Here is a 20,177-nt window from a genome sequence, read left to right on the forward strand (position 1 = left end):
CCTTGTGAATACATTCCAAAGAGTTAATCACGGAATTTTACACTCGCAAAATTTACCAACTATACAGAATCAGTTCCTCACATTAGTGTTATATGATAGAGGGAGGGAATGTATATATCAAAAACTATAGTCTACATAATGTAACTCAAAGTGACTGAATGTCAGTTTCTAACAATAATGTTCTTATGTAATGCGACTAATTTACGTACCATGTGATACATGGTACCGTTTGTGCGGGACTAGTATCTCCAGTGGTGATGGAACATAATTCTTTGTAATCTTCGCACTGAAATGACGTCATTCCATCACCAATATAAGCAATAATCCCGCACAAACGTTAGCAGGTATCACGTGGTACGTGATTTATTCCCGTTGATCGAATCAATACAACATTGTCATCACAATTTACAAGCCCATTTGATTGATCTATTTTAGCCTAAGTGTGACAAGTATTGGCCTGATGAAGGAAAACCGTTGAGCACAACAAACTTCCACATCATACTGGATAGAGAAAGGTCTTACGCATTTTTTATGTCGTCAGAGAATTCAAAGTTACAGAGAGGAAGGTATTGATATAAAGCATCCATTATAAATCAATTTATGTCTTAAAACTGTAATTTGTCGTACGTTATTCCTTGTACCTTAAGATGTTAAATATATATATTGAACGTTGCTATATGGGTCCCATTTAGTCAAACAAGCCGAAGTTAACCGACAGTGTAAACGTTGTTGTCAATAACGCCATGTGACTACCGTAACTACGTAACGTCTGTCCGAACTCTTCCGAATGCGGGTCATGAACTTTCCGACTTCCGTTCGGCAATGATCGTAACGCCTATGACGACTAGTTTAAAATAAAGGCATGTTTACAAGTATAGACTTTCAACAACTGTTGTACCAAAGTTGTTAAGAAATCATCAAAAATAGTCTTTGATATTACTTAATTTTAACTACACTTACAAATTTATAACAATATCGGGGTCAAATCTTAACGTCACTTGATAGTTATGTATAGTGTGTCTTTGATATGAAATATACAGCAGAAGGAATATATACATTTCTATAAACAGGCGTAAAACACTGTTATCAATTCCTAAAATCATGCAAGCAGAACAGTTCGTTATTACACCAGTGAAAAAACCCAAATACATTTGATTTTATTAATTTCCAATCACGTTCACATTTGAAACTTACTTATCATTTTTTTAATGAGACGAAGACAGTTCGACATATACATCAATTCCACTATACCACGTGGCCAGACCACGGGACTCCTGACCCTAACGAACTCGTCGTCTTCCATCGTCGTGTTCGTCAGTATAACAATGTCTTGGGCGGAGAAATGGTAGTCCACTGCAGGTTAGAAATAAATCAAATACATGTTGTACTGTTGCTATAAAATTCCCTGACATCCCTCTATGTGCTTTACCGTAGATAATGACTCTGAAGTCCAGGTAAGAAAAGATGACATTTTCATTTATATTATTCTGTAAAATTCATTTTTTATATATCCCTACTTTATCTGTAGATGTGTAGTGTGTTGAGTTTTATAGAATTTTGGTTCTTAATTCGTGTGCGTTTCGTTGTCTAAGACGCAGTACTTAAAATACCTGTTGCTTACTTTGTCATTGACATACGCGTCTTGTGTAAGAAGGATTTCGAGTTAGGAATTTAATTAAATTATGAATACTGCTCTAGGTGGAGATTTTTGCATGTTCGTAAATTTATATTTGCATTTAACCTAATTTGATGAAGTTTTATATTCTAACATATTTAATAGTGCTGGAATTGGTCGAACGGGAACTTTCCTTGCCCTTGATGCTCTTCTGGAATATGGTGAAGAGTTCGGGTGTATCGATGTCAAAGAGTATATTAAAACAATGCGGGAGGATAGAGTTAATATGGTTCAAACCGCAGTAAGTATTACTTATTGGCCGGGGAAAAGTAGTTTTTTACCATCCGTATCTTATCAATAGTGTCAACCAAATCATTGGATCACAAGCCAAAATACTGAATTAAACATACTTGGCAAAATGTATATATATCAATATGGACATTGCTTATTAATGGTTATCTTGTCCATAATTTGGAGATTTAAAGAATAAACGATAACAAAACTAAATTGCAAGATATTTTAATTTATCTTAAATCTATTTAATGGGTTTGTTTAAACTAAATTACACAATAAATTGCATAAAAATGTAGATGTTAACGATATTTCCAGTCCCGTTGATTATTTATTAACATAAATATATGAACAATAAGAAATAAAGTATGGAGATGTATCATTTTAATGATAACCTTGAATAATGATTTTATGTTATGGAGATAAAGCACAAAAACTGAGTGTACTCTAAATAAAAGCTGTTTATGACGAGAGTATTATATCTCCATAACTGAAAAACGTCTGTTTAATTAATCCTAAAAAATTTCTAAAGATAACCTCTTCAACATTCAAAATTCATTTATTTTGTCTACGAAATCAATACGTCGTCATCTCAGCCAATCAGAAGCGACGTAACAAACGATGACGTCATTTTTTCCCTTTATGGGCTGATAAAAATAATATTTAAGCCAATGAGAATGCTCGTAACAAGCAAAATTGAATTATTTGTGTTAGGAAATAAAGGTAACGTATTTTATTTTCACCATTTTTCAATATTTCAATAAAATTAAACAGAGATTGAAGGACAGGCTATGTAATTTCTCTTCCGAAAAATTACGTATCTCTTTTCTTGTCCTAAAAATAACGTAGCCCTTATGTACAATAATATTTTGAATCAATTATAAAATAATTACACATAATGGTATTATTTATTTATCTAGGAACAATACATTGCCATACACCAACTCCTTATTGATGCATTCGACATGCCAGATAGTCTGATTCCTAGAGTGAAGTTCCACACACAGCTTAGAAATATCTTCTCTGAAGGTCCTGCAAACCAAACAAAAGATCAGGAAGGAATTCCAGGTAATACATAATTTGCTTTGGTGTTGATATGAAACTGGTAGAAAGTTTTATTTAATAGCAATGTAAGTCTCAAAAAGTAAGGAATTTCAAGAGTTTCTTTAGATCCTCCAATGGTAGAATTAATTACCAATGTAAACATTAAGATGCGTATTAGTACTTGCATGGTTGTGAACAATAATATTAACATTTAGTTACTGTTACAATACCACAGTTAAACAAATATATCACTTGAGTTATATGTTAATATTTTCTTCGATGAAAAATACTTTACTCCTTTAACGCGAACTGCAATTGACAAGTTTTATAGTTAATAATAATGATACGGGGTAATAGATTAAGAGTAATCAAAGGTTGGTCAAATACGATATCTCAAATTATGCCAAACCATGTATTTCAAAGACATTTGAATATGTTTCTTCAAAAGAAACTTAAAACCGCTGTAATAACAATAATGAATAGAAATGTATATACATGCAAAATACGATATTTTAGATAAACAAAGTTTGAAATGACGCCAACACATTCGGACGAAATATATTTTTCAAATATGGGGGATTCGTCGAATAGCTGTCTGAGCTATTCGGTTTTGGTTACATGGAATAAAACTGGGGCATTGTATGGGCCAGTGGGAGTATCCGAGGAATGCGAGTTCGAGTAAAAAGGGTTACACTGTAGTCATTTGCAATATATGTGTCCATGTTCCGTTATGGTAATTGAAAATGTTGCCAATGACTTTCGAGTTATGTAAATGGTATATAGCTGGTAATCAATTGAAGTAAAAAAACTAAACGCTGTCTGCCAATTCATTGGTAGCTCTTTTCATAATTCGAACACGCCACAAAGGCGTGCTTTTAAAAAACGCAATTATATTGTTATACAAATCTATGTTTAACGCTAATTCACCAAAAATTGCTAACATTAACTGATACATAAATATCTTCGATTTAGAGTACCAAAGTTACATTTTCAAGAACATAATATGTAATATATTGCATATCATGGGCCTGCCCGATATTCGTAGAGGCTAATATTCGACTCAGCAAATTTGGTAACATACAATGTATGTCGTTTGAAAAGTAAATGGATGAGATCAAACGGTTTTTTATACATATTGTTTGTCGACAGCACTATGTTGGCCGCTAATATCATAGAGAAAAAGAAAAAGAAAAGAGAAAAAAACGCGAAAAATCAAATGTATTTACGAAATTTACTTACAAAAACTATGTATTTGTCATATATTAAGCTGACACAATCTTTCCAAGCCGGATTATGGCGAGACAGACTACAGTGCCGCCTTATTGTCGTCAAACAGGGCGAAGAACAGGACGTTGTCTGTGTTAGCAGGTAAGTCTCTTAAGATGCAAAGTACTCATTTAATTTTCAGAAATTAAATTTTTTTTCATCCGTAACATTCCGAACGGTTTTAATTTCATAGAATTTCTCTCAACGATGCTCCACCGCCAGCGAATGTTTTCTTTTCTCTATCAAACACAGGAGCTGACGATTTTATATTTTTCATCAGTTACAAAAGTAACTTATTTTACACCATTGCCCACTATTGACAGTTTCTTATTTTATTTCAATATCAAAACTTATTAATTGCGCCCCCTGAAAAATCGTCATTGCACTATGCTCTATTTCGGAGCAAGTATTGATTGTGCATGCGCTAAAATCAAAATTGATTTATCTTATATGAATTGTTTGTTATGATTAGACACATAGAAACAAGATTATACATCGCTTAATGTTTCAAATGATAGTATCATTAATGCTCTTGTGGCGGTGTAGCATTTTTAATGATCAAACATTGAAATATGTGTGTTAAACCATTATTGTTTTTAGTCGACAGATTCAGAGTATACCTACAATCCCATTCTAATGATAGAACTGACTATATCAACGCTGTGTCCGTGCCTGTAAGTGTTTTTTATATCTGTATATGAACTACTTCTAATAAACATACAATGTATGTGAAGTTGGATTATAATGTAGTACATCGTCACATTTCAGACAAAAAGCATTTGACATCATTTGCGTTACATATACGCATGTCTGAGTGTCTGCATCCCTACCTGGGTTCTATACAATGTAACTTTTGAGAAAAACAAAAATGATGTTAGACATTATACATATGTAGTCACACAGTATGTTCAGAGCAGGCTTGTTTTAACCGCTTCATTCGTTTCATTCCTCTGTTGGTAATGTTAAACAATTCACTTTTCTTAAAATAAATTGTCATTATTGAATGAATAATTTAGGTATTCGAATTAAAAGGAATCAGACTATTCATTTCTTATATATGCAATCAATCTTTGATTTTTGTCATCTCTTGACCCGTTTTACATGACTATTATTTATAAATGCTTGAATTAAATTTGTTTCATTATCTGTTTATTGTGGTAATCTATATTTGTAATTTATTTTATTAAAAGTCCTACTACCTCAAAGCATGGGCTACATCGTCACTCAGACTCCCTGGAGGAACACGTGGTGGATCTGTTGACCATGATAAATGAGACCACTAAACTGTCAATCAATTCGTCATTATTGAGACCGGAAGCCAGTGTATGTAAATATAGAAATCTAAGACACACGTATGTCTTAGTAGTCCTTGCTTGGTTTATCTTCTTTAATCATATTTATAATAATTTTGTGAGTAACCAAGGTGACATATGATTAAAAATTACAAACAAATCTCTCATGATATATTTACACTGGATTGATTTATCAACAATATAAATAAAGACAAATAATCATACGTCTTAAATTGTGATATAATACATCATGTTCAGAATATTAAGTGGAAGTTGTAATATTTCACAGGCTTAAAGGAAACTATATACTCCATTATACTAAGGTTATTGTGCTATCTTTTGCTAACAGTGAGCAATATCATACAATGCACCATCCATACGAGATACTTGACTGGTTTATAGCCGTTCATCCACACAAAACATTAGTTGTAAGAAAGAACGTTAACAAACAATAGGACCCTTACAAATGTATAGGCTCTATACTTTATTACTCTTTCTCACATATCAATAGGTAATGGCTGCCAGAAGAAAATGTTGAGGAGAGTTCGATTGAAGAATTTAGCTACTTGGTAACATAAGGGATATCACAAACGATCTACAAGCATATGCGACGTGCACGATATCGCAATCGAAAACGTGGTATGTGGTTTTGTCAGGCTTTAAATGTGTGTTTCACATTAAACGATTACTGGAATTCTATATTTTATATCCATTAATATTATGAGTTAAAAACTCCATACTGAAAATTGCACTGTTAGTATCATGTAAACTTTCGATTTCGAATGCATAATTTTCTGTTAATGAAATGACGTTTAAAAAAAGTCCTTTTAGTATTCTAAATATTTTCTGGACGGTTATATATATATATTAGCCTTGGTATGAATTTGTTTCCTTTTATAGGAAAGGGGTTTTAACTCCACGTTTCGAGTGTTTCTGACAAGTGACCGGGATGGGATTAGAAACTATCTCACTGTACCTATAGGATTCTTCATAGTCTTGCTTCACGCTCCTGCGAGTTAATTGACTCGCCGACGTAAATCAGACGACACCAAACCAACACAGTGGGTTATGTTGGTGTGTCGGTATATGTCATGGGAACGAATGCATTCATCGTCTCTTATATTATCCGCTATTGACTTGTGATATATAGGAGACCGTGATAACCGAGTAGTGAAAGATGTTAATTTATGAAGTTTTAACTTCTATGTTTTCGTGTGAATGTAGAAAAAACGTCAGATTGACTATTCGATACATTATTGTTATTTGTATTTAAGAAATGAATTTTAAAAGGGCGTATAACGAGGCATGCTGATTAATGATGTTATAGCCTATCCTTAAATATTTTGAAAGGGTCGTCGATATCATATAATTTCATAGTCAGAGAGAAAAATAAGATTCTACAATGTTACAGGTGACGGGTATTTATCAGAGTGTGATTGTTCTGCTGTATATAAGCAAATGATAAGAGTACCAATATGAAGTGTGACGAAGAAGTGGATCTTATATCAAATAGCACGTCAGCTGCTCGTTCGACGGCCAGGCATTTCTTATCCCAATTTCGTTTGCTATATCGTATTGTATGAGGTATTGCTAAATCTTAATTAGAAAATTAAAAATAAATAAACCATTTCAAGTCAACTAACCTGGTTACATTGTTAAATATCAAATCAATATTGTGGTTTCTAAAAAAGTGGTGTCGTCCGAAAATGCGACTCAATAGGACACATTACATCTTGGTTCAAACATAGGACACATTTATGCCATATTAAAAAGAAAAGAAAATTACTAATCATCCGCAAATTCTTATCTGAGAAAATTCAAACTTTTCTCCTCAAAATCATTTATTCCATTTCAGGATCAAATTACGTTAACTTTGTTACAATCTAATCAAGACTATCTTGATACTGCGGAGTTTACGTTAATTAAGTCTTAAGCATTTAACTGCACAATGGATTCTGAACAACTCGTACAGACATTATTTCTTCTAGGAACTTAATAGCGGTAACACAATAACATGGATATAACATGCATGTGAAACAATGAATTATCTGACCAAAATGAATGGAAACATCGTATAAGTTAGCAGGTGTGTGGATTCCGGATAAAACCGACGTTACGCATACTGTAGGTGTTGGGCGGAATAAAAGACTGGAAAATGAAAAATATGGTTTTCGTGACGTTTATGTGGGCAAGAAGATAACGAATTTATATGTATCCACTAATTAGTGATTCCCTGATTGTTAACATGCTTATATTGCATTCAGGAAAAATGAAATGTGCTTATGTGGAGTACTGAACAACAAGTAGGTAACCTTTAAATCTATGTGTATAGGTTTAGTGACTCCCATAATGTTACATGGTAACGAAAATGATTCAAACATTATAACCCCGTCTGTATACAATCGGCTGTTACATTATCCGTTGATAGTGGACTGTGTTCAAATACAACGCTTATAACAAAATGAATTTTATGTTACTACAATTTATACAAACATATTGCATCCTGGATACCCAATATATCCTCTTGATTAAATAATCATTATTATAACATATTTGTACTTCGGTAACAAATCGGCGTTATCTGGGTACATTAACTCGACAAGAAAAGGAATTATGATTACCATGAAGGTATGACAAAATTGATTCTTGCATATATCATATCACTATCGTATCTGCTCGTTCTCATTGGTTCAATACCTATGGTAATGTGGGAGTTTTGAAAGTTTTGACAAAAACTATTTCTCCCCATTGCTTTATCGACATACTCTCTCTTACCATTTAGGACGCATCGAGCAAATTTATACGTCGTCTTGTGAAAGCGCATTTCCTAAACGTTTCTGAATTATTTCAGGGTGAGTTCTCCCTTGTAGCCGATCTCAGGTTCTTGTAATGAAAGATGATTCACCGCTGCACGAATGGCAATGCAACAAGATGGCCAAACCAGGAACAGGATAATTAGTTTCTTGATCAGTTTATCAAATACTTGACCTATTATTACACCATTTCGACATTGCTCGAAATTCTACGCATCTTCTTTTTTAAAATTCAACAAATAATATAAATATTAAAAAATATCAATTACATCGCGAGAAAAAGTTTACAATAGTCACTTTGTCGTATATGGAATAATGGAATGTACTGATTGAAAATATGCCAAGAAATAAAAAGACAAAATCTATATTTTTTTATATGAATTTTGTGTGATTTGACTCTTATACACGAATTAATTGTCTCCTTCCTGGCTTTTCTGTTTTCATCTTTTTTGTACTTCCAATTTTTGCTCCTTTGATTCTAAGGCTCCATATGATGGTTTTTGTATAAAGAACTTAGTTAAAGCTGACAATGCAAGTTAAAAACATGCAGTTGAAATTTAAAAAAAAATATTAACGAATTTTTTTTTTTCAAAAATTGTTTCTGAGACATCCCCTAGTTATGACAGTGTGGTATCTAAGGAAGTGGCAGCCATTTTTCTTTTGCTCTGCTTAGTAACCTTCACTGGCCAACCCCCTATATAAAGCACGGGACACTTGACACACGTGTATCATTCTAAACATATCTTGTCTCAGTTACACTTGTCCCGATATTGCAAATAACAATGTCAAATTGAAAATAAACACTGCACTCACCTGACAATATTTCATTGAAGTAATAGATGAATGTGTTGTCAGCTATATCCCAACATATGTCCAATACGAACTAATAAAACACTTCAATATACACTAAGTTTTACACACGATGTTCAACGACACGTGTGTGTCCTTGATAGTTGTCGCTCGTTCGGGTCAGGTACGTAGTCACGTGTATATGGTCAGTTGAGTGCGTCGGGTACGATGATATACGTGGAGATATGTGGACGGATTATTTTTGGATTTCTATTCACTTGCGTTGGAATTTTATTTTGAGAAACATCTAAATGACAACTTAGAGGAGTTGACATGTTTTTTTGCTAAAAAAAAGTCCCATATAGTTTTACAGGTGAGGGTTTTGTTTACCTATTTGTAGGTGATATAACATGTGGACTGCTAGGTGTATAGGTACATGAATGAGCGCACTGTGTCGATTCACGCGCTTCATATAGGGGTCGGTGAGTCGTCGGAATGTAAAACAATCAAAGTACTGAAAGTACTGCTGCGGTAAAACTTCTGGATGATAGGAGTTGATTCGAGTGTTAAAGATTGATAAGTCAATGGTTATATCATCAGTATAACTGCAAATTGGAAAACGATCCAAAGGAAACAGGACTCAAACTAAGGCTGAAAAACAAATACAAATAATTGTTTTTTTTATTTGGTCGTAATAATTTATCACATTGATTTATTTTCTCACATTTTGTACAGGTCAAGTTATTCTAAATACACATAATGCATTTCAGTGCAGAACCTTCAATCAAAGAGGAAGTATTTATGTTGTCAAGTTTATATAAAGAAAAGTTTCAGCATTATGGTGACTTGTAATGTCAAATTAAATTGATATTTTTGTTAAAAACTAAACAGGCATTCTTCAGATATCAAGAAAAAACTTACTGGTTATATTATATAAAATCTCATATAATGTTTAAGCAATACCATACACGTATTTGACCTTTAATGACTAATATGAATGACATCAAGGATTTCCTGTTTAACAAAAATGTATCTAGCAAGTTTAAGAACACCATACTATCTATAACTACAAAAATTAATGGTTGTCAGACCGTGTAACATATATAACTAACGTATATTGTCATAAAGGATGACTTTCATGCTTCATAACTTCACTAATACTACTTTGGCAACATATCAGGGAGAAAGAGGGGAAAGAGAGGGAAATAGAGAAAAAAATCTCTGTCAGCTATCAGCTGTTTACCGGTATATGCTTTATCAAGTTTCAAGTACATCAATGTATATATATTAACTATAAAACTAAATAACCTGAGTTAACTAAACGACATGTAAATGGCAGGAAGGATGTTTTTTGTCAAAACATGTTAATATTTTTTCTCTATGTCTATCAAGTTTGTAGTACATTACAACATATATTCTAACAAACGGTAACGGCACGAGTTACCTAAATGACAGATACTGTCATCAGTGTCCTTTTCTAACTACAATTTGTAAATATCTTCTTATTAAACATTATGGAAAGTTGTTCAGCAAAATTTGGAGCAAGGATAGGTCCAACATTCGGATCGCAAATTCACTCAGAAATTTTACTTTGACATGATAATTTACTTTGAAATTTGACTATTGGTTCCAAAACTGTTTTCATAAGGCCTGAACATGATAATTTACTTTGAAATATGAATATTGGTAGAAAAACAGTTCTTATAAGGCTTGGTTCAAGAAAAACATAATTGTAGTATATGATTTAATGAAGGATAGTGACACGCTTACTTTTTACTGTTTTGATGAATTGATACAAATCTATCAGATTAGTACTAATTTTGTGGAATATCACGGTTTTATTATCTGCTATCAGAGAATACCTGAATTCGACTGACTCTGAAATATGTCAAATTTGTTTCCTACTTACAATAAATATTTCATATTGATCTGTACAATGTAATGAAAAAATAACATACTCCTACCGGGAGGAGAAGATGGGAAGACTTAATTAGTTCAGTCGAATCATTTGAAATGGGTTGATATTTCTAAAATTTCCTTTACAGTAACGAAAATTATAAGCTTCAGTGGTTTCAATATATATTATAGCAGATTCACTCAGCAATTTTACTTTGACATGATAATCTACTCTGAAAAAAAACATTGTGTTACAAATTATATTAGTACATTTGCCTAGTACAGAATAGTACGTACATGTATTACAATTTCATTTATATTTTAAACGCCTCCGAATTTTTTCATTTAATTTGCATAAACAACCAAACGATAAGATTTCGTTATAAAATGACACTTAACCTTGTGAGTGTGTATATCCAGAGTTAGATGTAGATTTTAGTATTGAGGAAATAGCTGAAGTAATTAAGGCTCTGCCTAAGGGCAAAGCTGCTGGCATCGATATGGTTCTTAACGAATACTTCATTGAATATAAAAATATGTTTTTACCAGTTTTGTTAAAATTATTTAATACCATGTTACAAATTGGTTATTTTCCAGAGTCATGGGCCCAAGTTGTCATAATTCCTCTGCATAAAAAGGGGGATATTAATAATGTTAACAATTATAGAGGTATAACGTTAATTAGTCATTTAGCTAAATTATTTGCGTCCTTGTTAAATAAGCGCTTGTTAAAGTGGAGTGCTCGTGAAGATATTGTCACCGATGCACAATTTGGTTTTAAGCCTGGGTTTGGTACTAGTGATGCTATCTTTGCGTTGCAAAGTTTAATTATTAATTCTATAGAGCAAAACAAACGACTATATTGTGCTTTTATTGATTACAGTAAGGCTTTTGATAGTATTAATCATCGATATTTATGGCATAAACTTTGGAAAAGTGGTAGTAGAGGGCGATTACTTAATGTAATTTCATCAATTTATGATAATGTACGTTCATGCGTGAAACTAAATGGTAAACTATCCGCCATGTTCGATTTGCATGTCGGTTTATTACAAGGGGAATCTTTGTCTCCCATGCTATATTCTTTATTTGTAAATGATATGGAAAGTGAATTTATAAACTCGGATTGTCAAAGTTACCCCTTACAGTTACTTAACCTTTTTATGCTAATGTATGCAGATGATACAGTCTTATTTTCCGAAGACGCTACTGACCTCTAGCATATGCTCAACTGTCTACAGACTTATACGGTTAAATGGAATTTAAAAGTAAACACAGATAAAACAAAAATTGTTATATTTAGGAAAAGGAGAAGAATATTACCTGGTGAAAAATGGACTTTCAATGATAAATCTATAGAAATTGTTGATAAGTTTTGTTACCTGGGTTTGGTTTTTAATTTTAATGGAAGATTTGCTGTAGCACAAGATACATTAGCGTCTCAAGGCAGGAAAGCATACTTTCAATTAAAAAGAAAAATGAAAAACTTTAGCCTTAACACAGAAACAAAATTATCCTTATTTGTTACATATGTTACATGCATATTAAATTATGGTTGTGAAGTGTGGCGGCTAGATGTTTCGCCCCAAGTTGAAAAAATTCACCTCCTTTTCCTTAAAGACATACTTAATGTTAGAAAAACAGTCAATACATCTATGGTGTTTTTCGAAACGGGTAGATATTCATTGTATGTTCAACGTAAGAGAGCTGTTATGAAATATTGGTTAAAACTATTGAAAACAAACAATTGCATTCTGAAATCTTGTTATGATGCACTAGTCGAATTGAATAGCAGAAAACCTAATTGTAAAACGAATTGGGTCTATCATATTAAGCACGAACTTTGTAGTTTGGGATTTGGATATGTTTGGAAAAATCAATGTGTTTTAAATGAAAATCATTTTTTGCAAATATACCACCAACGTATTAATGATGTTCTTGTTCAAGAATTATATAGTGCGTTTGATGTATCTCCTAAATGTTATTTGTATAAACATATCGTTCATAATTTTTGTACACAGTTCTATTTAATTAAGCCTGTAAATCATAAATTCAAGAAGTTTTTAAGCCAATTCCGTATGCAATGTCATAGTCTTAATATCGAATCCGGACGTTATAATAATATTCCTAGAAATCAAAGGACTTGTTCATTATGTGATAAAAATGACGTCGAAGATGAAGTACATTTTGTTCTTCTCTGTCCGGCATATTCTGAATTAAGAGAAAAATACATTAACAGATATTTTTATCATAGACCAAGCGTGCATAAGTTTATAGAATTATTCTCTAGTAAAGATGTTAAAATTTTGAATATGTTGGGTAACTTTTTGTTTCGTGCAACAGAGAAAAGAAAAACTCTGCTCACAATTAATTAAATGATAAAATTGCTTTGTATTTGCCGTCAGCATCAACGTAGGTTCTGTTGTGATCACGTCTTTTATACATATGTAGCTTAATATTATTAGTATATTGAAATACTGAAATATTGTCCTCCGCCATCTTATACTTGTATACATTGTATGTCATATTATAATGATAATAATTGTACTGTTCCCTATATGCTTGTTATGCATTTGGATGAAATAAAAACTTGAAACACTTGAATCCTCTAAACAATAGAACAGCCATCTCTAGATCACTGCTTATTGTTTTGATGTGGTCATGATCAATGTATCACACCTTCACGCTTGGCTGCGCACTGCTACAGATACGAAGAGATGTATATATAGGGTGGTTATCTATCCTTTAATCTTTGAAATATTTTTCTCGAAAACCCAGCTCCCTACCGCTCCGAACCGCTGTAAATGAAAATTAATGTGTATGAGCAAGCAAGGACGTATATGACTCACTTATAAATCCTTGGAGCAAGGGACGTCAGAAACATTATATAACATGTGTTGAGAATATGTATAACAGTATTTACATTAAAACCTATCTTTTAAAACCACCCAGTGGTCTGAGTAAAAGTGGTCTTAATAGCGAGGTGGTCTTAATTCTGAGGTGGACCAGGTTTCTTCTATGATCATGACGATCAAGAACAGAAACTCTGTATCCTAGCTGACCGGTACATAATATATGTACTGTATTTTTGTTTCAAAATTGAAATTTTATGAAAAATGCAATATACATGTATATATAAATGTATATATATATATATATATATATTTTTTAATTTTTTTTTTGTTCAATTTTTTGCATTTAAACATTTACAAATACATGGGACATCAACATAAACTTGACATGACATATACATTACATTTATATATAAAAAAAAGCATTAGAAAAACATAACATGCTGAGTATGTACATGTACGTGTGGGGAAAAAAACAGTTTGATATATTTTGGTTAAGATAAATTTGCAAATTACTATATTTGATCAATTAGTTTTGTCGGCCATTAGAATCTTAATCATATCATATTTTAATGCATGCGTATCTAATCAAAACCAATAATTTACAAATATTTTTTAAAGTTTGATGAATTATGGACATATAATGACTATACCATTTATTTCTAGAGCATAGACATATTTTTTTCATTAAATAAAGTTAATGGTGTGTGCTTATTTAAATCTTAAACTGAATTTCACTGAAGTTATTGTTGACAATCTAAATGAAAATACTTTTTCTAGACATTACTTTCTATTATGTTTTAATTATAATTCAAATACATATCGTTAGTTTAATCAGAGATTTAGATAGTAATTAAATTATCTATGTCTCTGGTTTAATTATCACATAGTATCACCTGAGGTTAATGAGAATCTATGTGTTTTAAAATTGGTATTGATCTGTGTAAATTATTATTAATATTTACGGAAATCGATTTTAATTATCCCGCCATGTGCAATGATTGGTCAAATAATAACTTACGATCACAATCGGTAAAGTGTTTGAAAGACTACTGTGCAATAGTCAAGCGTACTTTTAACTAATGCAATTACCGCAACAAAATAGATGACACATCTCATTGAAATAAGATGATTGACGTACGGTACTTCATAAATATCTGAAATAAGATCAATATATCTCATACATTAAAGAATTTTAATTCCATTGGCGTTACACGTATGAGAAAGAACTGCCTAAATCGTTCGATCTCGCCACCAGGGCTATCGAAAGAACGTTGCATTACTTGTGGTTTCGATCACGTCAACTGCCAGCCTCCAGCGTCACAAAATGCAAGTATGCAAACGATGGCGATTAACACTCTCCTAGTACAGGTAGATAATCTGATAATTAGGTCGACGGAAACAAAAGACTGACTGATGTACCTGCGGGTAGTTGGTCACGGGTTGCTGCGTGCGGGAAGGTGAGGCACAGCGAGGTGTGAAGTCACATGTGCCTGTGGTCATAATCAAAGGGTCAATTAGTGTTAATTTAGTGGTCGTTGGGATTATGAAAATTGGTCGTAAAACGGAATAGCGGTGTGATTGTATTTCTGAAGAGAAAAAAAATCGGAACTGAAAATAAGTGGCCGTAATAGTGGGATGTTCGTAATTTAGTGTATATGCTATACAGTACATGTCTATGTTTGGAATAAACTTTTGGAAAATAAAAATAAAATAAAAAAACAAAAATAAATATAAAGACAAAATAAAAGAATATTTTCAAGCATGGTGAATTAACAACAAATAAAAATATGAAATAAAAAAAAATAAAAGTAAGCTGCCGACGACAAGGGTTGAACCCCGGACGTCTGCATAGAAAGCTCAGGACTTACCACGACACCACTTGTATATATTGATTGCTTTGTGAATATTATTAACTTGATAATGAAATGCAGTTCACTAAATTTTCTTATTTTCTTCGCAATCCACTTAAATTGATATTGATGCTGCTGAATAAGTTTACAGAATGATTCTAAACTAGTTTATATTGTATCTGGGTGCAAATTACAACTACATATACCACAAATGTGTGGTTATTCAGTTTATTCTTCACGACACCAGCCGGGGGGGTAAAAAGCTAGTTCCGGAATTGCGTTGATCCCCAGTTTTACCGTAAAAATGGCTGTCCTCAAAATGTCTCATAAACGATTCTTGGAAAAACGAGTGTTATTTAAAAACCATGTTAATAATTTTAACTTGCATTGTCATTTAATAAAAATAAAAAGAGTGTAGCTTTGCTACTATTGTGTTAATAACATATTTTAAAAGTTTTGTATAAACAAATTTTGTTCAAAATGGAGAAAAACTGAAAATAAATAGGACCGACCTATCACTATTTTCATATTATTATCTTTCGGCGAGTGTAAACTAACCCCTAATGTGCATGCGCGACGCGTGAACATATCCAACATCCGATCGAAGGAAATTTCATCTGTCTAATGGACATATCTACTATCGAGACTGAAAACACAAATTTATCGACTACTACAGGTTTCCTGGATTTACTGTGTTAATCTAATAAACGTTGAAACGTATGCAAAAGTATTTGTGAAGAGTTTCTAAGTGTAAATAATCCTATACTGTACAGGTTTGTTGTAGTCCCCCCATAAAGAAGGGTTTTTCATTATGTTTATATGGTTTTATACTTGCTTCTACCATTATTTTATTTTCATTTGTCATGATATTATTTACTAATCCGCTAGAACTACCTGCCAATATAATTAGGCTTTATAAAAAAATGGCCTAATTATATAGACTTTATAATAAGGAAAAAATGACGAAAAACTAATATTATAGGCCTGGATTAGCGGACTAAGTAAGAGTAAGTGTTATTTCTTGTATCATTATATCAATATTTGAACATTCCATAAACATTGTATATCCTTAGTTTATAATGTCTATCCGTCCTAATGGGCATTCCCTATATATATCTCTAGTTATAGTCTTTGTCCGTCTTAATGGACTTTCCCTTATATAGCCCTAGCTATTAACTATATGATCCGTCCTAATGGAAATTTCCCTATAAATCCTTAAGTTATAGTGTCTATCCGTCCTAATGGGCATTCCCTATAAATACCTAGTTATAGTCTCTATCCGTCCTAATGGACATTCCCTATATGTCACTAGTTATATAACTTTTTTACACCCGATTTACTTAAAAAAAATTAGCCTAACTATATATATATTAAATTATATGTGTACTTTTATGTATTCAAAGCAAAAAATATCCTTACATAAACATTGTAGGTACCTATGTACAATTATATGTTTGCTTAATAATGTACATGTACACCTGTATTCGTGTATAATATATACATAATTAAAGGGTGAAAATACCTCTCACATTCTTATCATATTTCCATCAAAATACTCTAAAGACTTCATAGGTCCACTATGCTGTTTTCAGTGTATTTGGCAATGTAGATACAGGGGCGTAGGATAGCGGGTGGTGGGAGGTGGGGGCAGGGGTGGCGAGGGGGTCAGGGGGGGGCAGGGTAATCGCGATAGAATGGTGGTATTCAAAGGAGTGGGCTGCTGGGGGAATACGTGGAGGCGGTTGGGTTTCTGGGTGTTGATATCATGAGGAAATTGGCGCTGTAGCAGGGCGTGAAGGGATGGGGGAACCTCAAACATGCAACGATGTTGTGGGGGAAGTTTTTTGGGGTTGGAGGGCCGGGGTGGGTCTGCGCGGCCCAGGTCCAGTTTCAGGTTTCGGGCTGGGGAGGTTCAATGAGCCTGAGGGAGTGACTCGGGCTGGTTTGGGAGGGGTTGGCGAAGTGAACATGGGGGACATTTCGTAGAGTCATTTTTGTCCTCGCGTAAAGATAGGTCGGCACTGGGTCTCTAGCTTGGCGGGCGTTTCAGCGGTGTGCGGATCTCCGCATCTGGTAGAAAGTATTGTGTGTGGGGCGGCACGCGATGGGGGTAGGGATGGCGTGCGACGTTAGCGGAAAAGGAGTCTGTAGGAGGGTGGGATGGGCTATGGGGGGCAAGATGTGGGACTGACCGGCATTTCGCTGTTCGTGATATGAACACCAATCGTCTCAATGTACATAAAACAGGATCTAAGCAGTGCTATTACAAAAAAAACATTTAATTTTTAAAACCTTGCATTCAAATCAACGCCTCTGTACTATAGACAAATTGCATATATTCTTATTTCTAGTCTTAATCATATATGAGTAAACTCTTGGACAGTCCGATCTATATACCGATTTAACAGCCGGATAACAACATTTAAAGATAAAAATTATGCATGGTCACATTTACTGCATGTTTTGTATATGGAAAACGGAAGTTTAGTTATGTTTTTTGATTGTCTTGAAATCTATGCATTTTGTTTCCTCGCTCCTTTCAATTATTAATATTCCTAATTATCATTACAGCATGACCATTTTGACTATATCTGGGAACGTAACGAGAAGTTCCATTTTTCACTCGTATTGCTTTTCTCCATAGATTGCTTAGCCACAGACGTACGGAAACAAGTGTGATACGAATTGCTCATCAAACTGCTTGGATGAATTGTGTGAAAAATTTCTTATGGCAATTGTCTCGTTGAGCAAAAACGGCTGTCAACATAAATTTTAAATGTCAGGATTTCGACGGACTAGTAACAGAATAGTTGTTGCCAGTAAAGCTGAAATTATCCTCTCATCAATAAGGCTAAATGTCCAAACGAATGATAATAAGAAACAAAAAATACAAAAATAAGTGCAGAATTGTCAATTTTCACTGTGAAGGAGTGAGGGAAATGGTATCACTTTAACAAAAAATTTAATATCCCTTAAATATAAAAACAGTGTATTTCATTATTCCTAGCATTATCTTGTCACTGCCGATTAATGTGAACATGTACCATGGACATATTACGCTTGTTGCAAATAATATATATAATATAATATATATTAATATTTGATATAAACATTTTGTTTTATGTGTAATATGATGGACGGAGATATATTGAATCTCATTGAAATTGTCGTACGCACCTGGCGCGTATGACAAAGTATGACAAAGTATATTAGTCTTGTAGCCCGGCTCATTGTCAGTTTACATATTGTGTTCCGAAGTACTGGTTTAATAATTTTGATGTACAGATTGAAAGGATTATAGCGTATAGTGTATATAGATAATGGCCATATTGAACGATATTTTCCTCAGTTTACAGTCAACTGAAGGATATTCCTTATTATTATCATTAGTATTCTTATTAAAAAAACATGTCTCATAGAATACCATTTGCCAATACCAACCGATACTATATTCAATCATTTGCAAATAAATGCAATTATCCAGTAAACATTTTCATGAATTAAAAACATACAATTATTTCTTTTTGAGGAGAGAAGCTCGAAAATTTTCATAATATATACAAAATAATAACGAATTTCCCATTCTTTCCTTAAACACACTGATTCCAATTGCTACTTTTTCAGATTGTGTTCCACAGCAGTACGGAATTAAATGTGAAAGTGAATGTCCCCTGAATTGCCTGGATAGATTATGTGAGAATATAGATGGAATGCTGCAGTGGTAAGGAGCGGCAGACTGAAGTGAGCGTGGCTTTAACTGATTAAATGATTCTTAAATCGGTCCGCCAGGTTGATAAACATATTCCAATTCCGTGTGTAAATATATACCAGAATTTCAATAAGTGCTAGATATCTATATTTTCTGGAGATGACAAGGTTTGGTTATCGCCTCAGTATTAACGAAAAAACATATCAGTTGTTTACATGTGTGACAAAGATAACGAATAATGATGCAAATTATGAATTATTGCAAATATTTACAATTGTGAAAACGCATATCTATGTTTAGTACTATTAGAAACGTGTTGTTGTCATCTTTACACATACTATTTTGAGGTAAGTGATCAGTGTCATGAAATAACTTTTCCGGCAAATCTTATACTTATTTGTAAACACCATATAAAACTATTTACTTGTGAAAAAAATAATTGTGTATAGCAGATTGTGTTGCTGAGAAGTATGGCGTTCACTGTGAACAGAGCTGTTCTATGAACTGTTTTGATCAACTGTGTGACAAAGACAACGGAACTTGCAAAGGTAAATTATTTGCAAATAATTATAATTTTGAAAAAAAAAGTACTTAAAGTTTCTAATACACATACTGATCAGTACTATTAGAAACGTGATATTTATCTTAAAACATGCTATTTTGAGATAAACAAACATAGAAGCAAAACCTCCGTGCAATACTATAAGTGGTGTTTTTTTTAGTAAAAAAACATGAATGTTTGAAATACCATATCAGT

The 20,177-nt window shown here is 32.9% G+C and overlaps 1 protein-coding gene across 1 annotated transcript in view; it reads left to right on the forward strand.

Annotated features, from left to right (window-relative positions):
• The window catches only part of LOC138324667 (receptor-type tyrosine-protein phosphatase mu-like), a 36,763-nt gene that overhangs the window by 1,698 nt on the left and 14,888 nt on the right, over nt 1–20,177 (forward strand). The gene's annotated exons all lie outside the window — the stretch shown is intronic.

Source organism: Argopecten irradians, chromosome 6, assembly GCF_041381155.1.
Source record: "Argopecten irradians isolate NY chromosome 6, Ai_NY, whole genome shotgun sequence".
NCBI lineage: Eukaryota > Metazoa > Mollusca > Bivalvia > Pectinida > Pectinidae > Argopecten > Argopecten irradians.